The 7,627-nt window shown below is 59.9% G+C and overlaps 2 non-coding genes and 1 pseudogene across 2 annotated transcripts in view; all 3 read left to right on the top strand.

Moving 5' to 3' along the window:
- The first annotated feature begins 1,533 nt into the window (after positions 1-1,533).
- LOC145276146 (small subunit ribosomal RNA) lies at positions 1,534-3,908 on the top strand (annotated as a pseudogene).
- Positions 3,909-4,303: 395 nt separating this feature from the next.
- LOC145276144 (5.8S ribosomal RNA) lies at positions 4,304-4,461 on the top strand. The gene has a single exon (XR_013867857.1). It is a non-coding gene; the product is annotated as a 5.8S ribosomal RNA (ribosomal RNA).
- Positions 4,462-5,056: 595 nt separating this feature from the next.
- The window catches only part of LOC145276142 (large subunit ribosomal RNA), a 5,719-nt gene continuing 3,148 nt past the window's right edge, over positions 5,057-7,627 (top strand). Inside the window, exon 1 of the ribosomal RNA XR_013867855.1 lies at positions 5,057-7,627. This exon is cut by the window's right edge and continues 3,148 nt beyond it. This is a non-coding gene — a ribosomal RNA (large subunit ribosomal RNA).

Below are 7,627 nucleotides of genomic sequence, written 5' to 3'. Positions count from 1 at the left end.
CCGCCGCATCTTCTGATACGTGGACGGTGATAGCGCTAGTCCCTTCTTGCGCCACCTCCACCTTTGTTAGCGCCAAAGAAGATCGATCGAGCAGTCGTGGTCGCAGTCGATTAACCCGTTTTCACCGTCCGCAGTTCCCAAGCCGCCGATCAAGTCGTTGCTCTTCTTGTTCGTTCTTCCCATACCGTCGATTTGCACGGCTGCCGGATGAGCCATCCTCTGTCCGGCGAAGCGCTCACGTCAGTGATCGATACTTGCACCGACAGTCCTCCCGCTCGCGACTCGGTGCTCGAATCGGACTCGTTCGTTTTTATCTCGATGCGATTGTGAAAAGGGGGACCGGTCGTCAATGTCGTGTGTGTCGACGATGTTGTTCGCCCGGTCCGCCGCGTTGTTGTCGTTTTTTTTTTTTTTTTTTTTCCCCTAACGTTCGCCGTCGCACGGACGAAAGGGTGAGAAAAAAAAAAAGCTCGAAAAAGCCGCCCAAAAAAATCGGACCGAGGAGCCGCTTGCGAGAACGCGCCATGTGCACGTTGTCTCTCCTCGGTTTTCCGAGCACGAACACGACGCCGGTCGGTCGGTCGGTCGACGAAGGCGACGACGAAGGTGACGGGAAAATTTACGCCGCCGCTGCCCTGGTCCAGCTCCTCCCCGATGACGGCTGTGATGTTGACGTTGACGTTGGCGACGACGACGACGACGACGGAGACGACGACGACGACGAGACGGCATCGATGGCGACCACGATGACGACGACCTCGACGAGTTCAGTCTGCACCTTGACCTCCGATGTCCGTGTGCACTGCCGTCGTGCTGTTTGTCGTTTGTCGTATGTATCGCTGTCAAGGGTGCCGTTGTCGTTGTTGTTGTCGACGTTGTTGCTTGCTCTCTCGTCTCGGTCGGTTGGTACGTTGATGACGACGACGACGACGAAGACGACGACGACGACGACGAGACGGCATCGATGGCGACCACGATGACGACGACCTCGACGATTCCAGTCTGCACCTTGACCTCCGATGTCCGTGTGCACTGCCGTCGTGCTGTTTGTCGTTTGTCGTATGTATCGCTGTCAAGGGTGCCGTTGTCGATGTTGTTGTTGTCGACGCTGTCGTCTGTTCTCTCTTCTCGGCCGGCTGTGACGTGGACGTTGACGACGACGACGACGAGACGGAATCGATGGCGACCACGATGACGACGACCTCGGCGAGTTCAGTCTGCACCTTGACCCTCGATGTCCGTGTGCACTGCCGTCGTGCTGCTTGTCGTTTGTCGTATGTATCGCTGTCAAGGGTGCCGTTGTCGTTGTTGTTGTCGACGTTGGTCGCTTTCGTTCTTTGAGTCTCGGTCTCGGTCCAAGTCAGGGGAGAAACAAAAAAGAGGCCATCAGCGCGGGCAGCGCGCTTCTACTGACGGCGAACCTCCTCGAAAAACAAATAAACACGTGCCCGTCGTTGTAGTTGTCTGTCTTATGTCGGTCGGTCGGTCGGTCGGTCTGTCGTTCTGTCGAAACAAAGTCCCAAATTCCAACGATACCTGGTTGATCCTGCCAGTAGTCATATGCTTGTCTCAAAGCTTAAGCCATGCAAGTGTAAGTTCACGCCACGCATTAGAACGGGCGAAACCGCGAATGGCTCAGGAACCGGACCTAATCCTCGGGACCGTATTCCTCCTCGGAGGCGATGGATAACTGTGGCAATTCTAGAGCTAATACATGTGACACAGGCCGCGATCGGTCGGCGCGCCGTCGTCGCCACGCCTCGCGCGCTGGCACCCGCGTCGGCCGTTCCGGGTCGCGGCGCTACATATTAGACTGAGACCGATGCGCGTCATTCCGTCCTCCCGTCGTCGGCGTTCCCGCTCGCGGGTCCGTTCGGTGGCGGGGCTCATAGGGCGGCGCGCTCCGCTTTGGTGACTCTGGATAACTCACTGGTCGATCGCACGAGCTTTCACGCCCGGCGACGGGTCTCTCGAGGGTCCGCCCTATCAACTGTCGACGGTCGGTTAAGTGCCTACCGTGGTTACTACGGGTAACGGGGAATCGGGGTTCGATTCCGGAGAGGGAGCATGCGAAACGGCTACCACATCCAAGGAAGGCAGCAGGCGCGCAAATTACCCACTCCCGGCACGGGGAGGTAGTGACGAAAAATAACGACGCGGGACTCTGTCGAGGCCCCGCGATCGGAATGAGTACACTTCAAATCCGTTAACGAGGACCAACCGGAGGGCAAGTCTGGTGCCAGCAGCCGCGGTAATTCCAGCTCCGGTAGCGTATATTAAAGTTGTTGCGGTTAAAAAGCTCGTAGTCCGAACTCGGGTTCGTGGTCGCGCAAGCGGCCCCGGGGCGGCGGCGCCATCGTCCGTCGTTGACTTTGGTCGTCCGTTCGCATTCCCGGCCCTTTCCGCCGGTGTCAACCGCTAGCATACCCGCCACGCGGTCCTGCCGGCGAGGTGGACGAGGAGGTCGTGATCGGGATCCGGGAAAAAAAAAAACAAGTGGTCGTCGGTTCGGTTCCGGGAGTAGTCTAACGGGGGGGTGCTACGTGTGTGTGTTTGGGTGTGTTCATTCGCATCCCCGCACTCTGACCCCCGCGCTTCTCTCCCTCTCCCTTTCCGCGCGTTCCTCTTTTTTTTTGAACCCCCCGGTCCGCTCCGAGTCCCTGCTTCGTGTCTTGTCTGCGCGCGTGTTGCGGTCGGCGGTTTCTCCTCCAAGGGTGCTCTTAACCGAGTGTCCGCGGCGGCCGGTACGTTCACTTTGAAAAAATTAGAGTGCTCAGAGCGGGCTGTTCAAGCTTGCATACGATAAGCATGGAATGATGGAAGAGGGCCTCGTCTACGTCTGTCGGTCTCCGTCTACGGCGAGGCAATGATCGAAGGGAGCGGTCGGGGCCACTCGTATTGCGACGTTAGAGGTGAAATTCTTGGATCGTCGCAAGACGAACTGCAGCGATGGCGTGTGGCAAGCACGTTTTCCTCGATCAAGAGCGAAAGTCGGAGGTTCGAAGACGATCAGATACCGTCGTAGTTCCGACCGTAAACGATGCCGACCGGCGATCCGCCGGCGTTCGCTTCCATGACCCGGCGGGTAGCCTGCGGGAAACCAGAGTTCGGTTCCGGGGGGAGTATGGTTGCAAAGCTGAAACTTAAAGGAATTGACGGAAGGGCACCACCAGGAGTGGAGCCTGCGGCTTAATTTGACTCAACACGGGAAAACTCACCCGGTCCGGACACCGGTAGGATTGACAGATCGATAGCTCTTTCTCGATTCGGTGGGTGGTGGTGCATGGCCGTTCTTAGTTGGTGGAGCGATCCGTCTGGTTGATTCCGATAACGAACGAGACTCCGGCCTGCTAACTAGTGCGCCGATGTCAGTGATTTTTACGGCGGGCTCGGCGTCCTCCGTGGCGCTCGGGTCCGGGTCGGTTTTCTCACGCACTTCTTAGAGGGACGGGTGGCAGAAAGCCACACGAGGCGGAGCGATAACAGGTCTGTGATGCCCTTAGATGTCCGGGGGGGCCGCACGCGCGCTACACTGGAGGTATCAGCGGGGACTTCGCCCCGGCCCGAGAGGGTTGGGAAACCTCTGAACCACCTCCCGTGATAGGGATCGGGGCCTGTAACCAACCCCGTGAACGAGGAATTCCCGGTAGGCGCGGGTCAACAGCCCGCGTCGATCACGTCCCTGCCCTTTGTACACACCGCCCGTCGCTACTACCGATCGAACGGTCCGGTGAGGTCCTCGGATCTGGCCGACGACGCCGCCGGGCAGTGCGCGACGTGTCCGTCACGACACTCGTGCATCTACGCCTCGGCGTTCGATGCCTGGAGAAGACGACCGAACCCGATCGTTTAGAGGAAGTAAAAGTCGTAACAAGGTTTCCGTAGGTGAACCTGCGGAAGGATCATTACCGTTTTCCCGTTCGAGACTGGTTTGTTGTTTTCCGGCCTACCTCCTCTGTCTGTCGGCGTCAACGCCTCGAATGCGCGCAAACAAACCTATAAAAGGCGGAGCGAGAGATAGATTTGTGGTGACGCGGAGGTTTTTAAAGCCCCAGCTCTTCTTGCTTGCTTCCGCGTCTTACCACCTGTTTGTTTTTTCGCCCACCGCAAGTGATGGCCGCTTCTTCTTTGCCTTGTCGCCGCTTTATCGTTTTTTGTTTTTTTTGCAGCCGCTGTGCCACCGCCGCTAGCTAAAAACAAACTACTCGCGACATTGCAATGCCGTCACGCCTCCTCGCACAGACCTCCTCGCACACTACTAAATCTATATAAACAAAAACTAATATAAAAAACCCAAGTGCTGAACCCTGGACGGGGGATCACTCGGCTCGTCCGTCGATGAAGAGCGCGGCCAGCCGCGAGAACTGATGCGAATTGCAGGACTCAGTGAACATCGACACCTCGAACGCACATTGCGGCCCCGAGATCCCTTGTCTCGGGGCCACGTCCGGTCGAGAGGCGGAACGTTACATGTCTTTCTCCGTTAACGAAACGACATCTTGCCGTCCCCGTGCCCGCCCGGTCCTCGGCACGGTGGTAACCGGGACGTCGCAGGAGCGAGTGACGAGGGGGAAGAAAAATAAAAAAAGAATTGACTCCTTTCAATGTCTTTTTTTTTTTTAAAACCCTCTCCGGCCTCCTCCTTCGTCTCCCGCTGGCAGACCGCGGAGTCTTTTCCCTTTTCGACCGCGTGAAGAAACACTGTGGAGGAGGAGCAGGAGGAGTCTGTCCGAAAGCAGCCGAAGGGAGAACAAAACAAAAAAAAAAGCACCGACCTAACCGACTGCCGACGTAAGCGCCGCCTGCTCGTCTCGCTCTCTGCCTCATGAAGGTGTCTCTCAGCGACGCCTCGAGCAGCGCGACGAGCACGGCCGTCGCACCGTAAAAAGGTGGCCGCGTCGTAGGCAACGTCGGATGGGGAGGACCCACGCTTTTTTTTTAATTGTTGGCTTCTTCATTTTCGGTCGGACGGGCGCTATATCGGCCAGCCGTCGTCACACGGAGGGTACCGATCGAGATTCCTCTCCTCCAAACACCACACTCTACTAAAAACCGCCGCCCTCGGCTCGGACGAGACGACCCGCTGAACTTAAGCATATCGCTAAGCGGAGGAAAAGAAACCAACCGGGATTCCCTTAGTAACGGCGAGTGAACCGGGAGAAGCCCAACGCCGAATCCCGTCGCAAGTTAAAGGCTTCGGGACGTGTGGCGCATGGGTCGAAGGCAGCCGTTCGTTTTCGTCTCGCATAGTTCGGAGTTCCCTCGATCGGGGCCGCCCGCGGCGGGTGCCAGGCCCATTCGGTGCGGACGGCGAGCGACGGCCTTCGATCCGAGAGTCGGGTTGCTTGGGAACGCAGCCCAAATCGGGTGGTAAGCTCCATCCAAGGCTAAATACCGGGACGAGTCCGATAGTCGACAAGTACCGTGAGGGAAAGTTGAAAAGAACTTTGGAGAGAGAGTTCAAGAGAACGTGAAACCGCCCAGGGGTAAACGGGTGGGACCGCTCACCGCGATCGCGGGGGGACTCAGTCCGGTGCTGCCTAGGCTCGAGCCCAAACTCGATGTGTGTTCTTGAAAGAGAGGCCGTCGCGGCACAGGTCGTCGTTCGTCGTGTCCGCGGGGAACTCGTTCTCCGCGGGCCAGCTTTTGTGCCCGCGTCGCCGACGAAGGAGACGGGCCGCGTGGATAGCGGGAAGGGAAACGTGGTGACGACCGCGGCGTCGGTAGGTGGCTGCGTCGGTTGGCTGCGACGGAGGGGACTCGTCCTCTCGATCGCTGCTGCCGCCGGGCCCTAACCCGCCGCATCCGTCGCCGCCGCTTCTTCTTTCCTCCTGCTCCCTCCGCGCGCGACTCCGCTGCACCCGTCCCCTTCTCATCGCTCGGCGTAATCATGGCGCGGGCGCTTCGGCGCGACCTCCGCGCGGCCGGCACCGGACGCACTTCCCCTCCGGTCCGTCGTCGCGACCCGTTCCCGGCGTGCAGGTCGAACACGCGGGTTTTTTTCCGTAGGCGGCAGGCGTTTCATCACCCTGAAAACCCCCGTCTTCCCACCTTGTGAAGTCGGGGGCCACCGGCCGTCGGGCCCGCGAACGTAACTGCCCCTTTCTGCCGGGAACGGAGGAAATCTGACACGATCCGTTACACGTGGCGAGCCGGTCCGTTTTGATCCCGCCGGAAGTCGCGTGCGGGCGACGCACTCTGTGTGTCGCTCCTTAGGCGCCCCACCGTCTCGGGCGCGTGCGCGATGAGAGGCGGGATAGGACTGGCGCGGCCTCGCCGTCACGCACCTCGCCGACGTTTCGGGTTCTTGTCGGGGGCAACCCCGCCCGCGCCCGTTTCCGTTTCCGGAGAGGTCGCTCGGCGACGCTTTTTTACTCGAGCCGCCCGCCACCCCGGGTCAGCGACGTGCATCGGCAACCCACCCGACCCGTCTTGAAACACGGACCGAGGAGTCCTGGCCGTTCGCGAGTCGTAGGGGCCACCTCTGACTAACCCCGAAGGCGAAGCGAAAGCGAGAGAGCGTGTAGGAGGGCGTCGATCGGGAGAGGTGTCGTGGCAAAGTCGTCCGGGGGTCGTCGGGGGGTGTCGTCGGTCTCGTGCCGTCGTCTTCTCCTCGCCTCACCCGCCTCCGAGCCGTGCCCGATCCCGCCGGCGCGGCGTTTTCGGCCTTCCGCCGTCGCTGCTGCGGTGCCCGCAACTTTTCCTTTTTTCTCTCTTCCCGAGAGAGATAGGAGAGGGAAGGCTCGTGGCTGACGTGCGGTTGTTTTTCCCTCCTCCCCGAGAGGGGACCGGCGCATCTTCCAAAAAGGGGAATTGCCGGGCGCCAGCTTCCATATCCTCCTTCCGCCCATCGGTGAGATCCCGCGGCTTGAACTAGTCCTATTTTGTCGTCGAGTTTAGGCGCTGCGCGCGGGCGCATCACCCCCGGGTCGGTTTCCCCTTTTTCCGAGTACGACTCGGCCGACTCTGGCGTAGCGAGCGACCAGGGACCCGAAAGATGGCGATCCACGCCCGGTCGGGATGAAGCCAGAGGAAACTCTGGTGGAAGTCCGAAGCGCCTCTGACGTGCAAATCGATCGTCGGAACCGGGTGTAGGGGCGAAAGACCAATCGAGCCGTCTAGTAGCTGGTTCCCTCCGAAGTTTCCCTCAGGATAGCTGGCGCTCGATCGTCGCAATTCCATCCGGTAAAGCGAACGATTGGAGGCCCCGGGGCCGTTCACGGCCTCGACCTACTCTCGAACTCGGAACGGGTGGAACGGGCCGACTCTCCCGAACGACGGAGCCGACCCATCCGGCCGCCGCCGCCAGCACGCTTCGCTGGGCGGTTGGTCACCTCGAATGCGAGTGCCAAGTGGGCCACTTTTGGTAAGCAGAACTGGCGCTGTGGGATGAACCAAACGTCCGGCTAAGGTGCCTAACGCGACGCCCATGAGATCCCCGAAAGGGTGTCGGTCGATATAGACAGCAGGACGGTGGCCACGGAAGTCGGAATCCGCTAAGGAGTGTGTAACAACTCACCTGCCGAATCGACCGGCCCCGAAAATGGATGGCGCTGGAGCGACGGACCGATGCCGGACCGTCGCGGCGAGGAGCGATGAACTTTCGCGCCGAAACGATGCCGCGACG

This window comes from Euprymna scolopes, unplaced genomic scaffold (assembly GCF_053919585.1).
Source record: "Euprymna scolopes isolate OS-2025 unplaced genomic scaffold, ASM5391958v1 sca738, whole genome shotgun sequence".
Classification (NCBI taxonomy): domain Eukaryota; kingdom Metazoa; phylum Mollusca; class Cephalopoda; order Sepiida; family Sepiolidae; genus Euprymna; species Euprymna scolopes.
The sequence above is the reverse complement of the archived record's forward strand: the minus strand, read 5'-3'. Positions and strand labels throughout refer to the sequence as shown.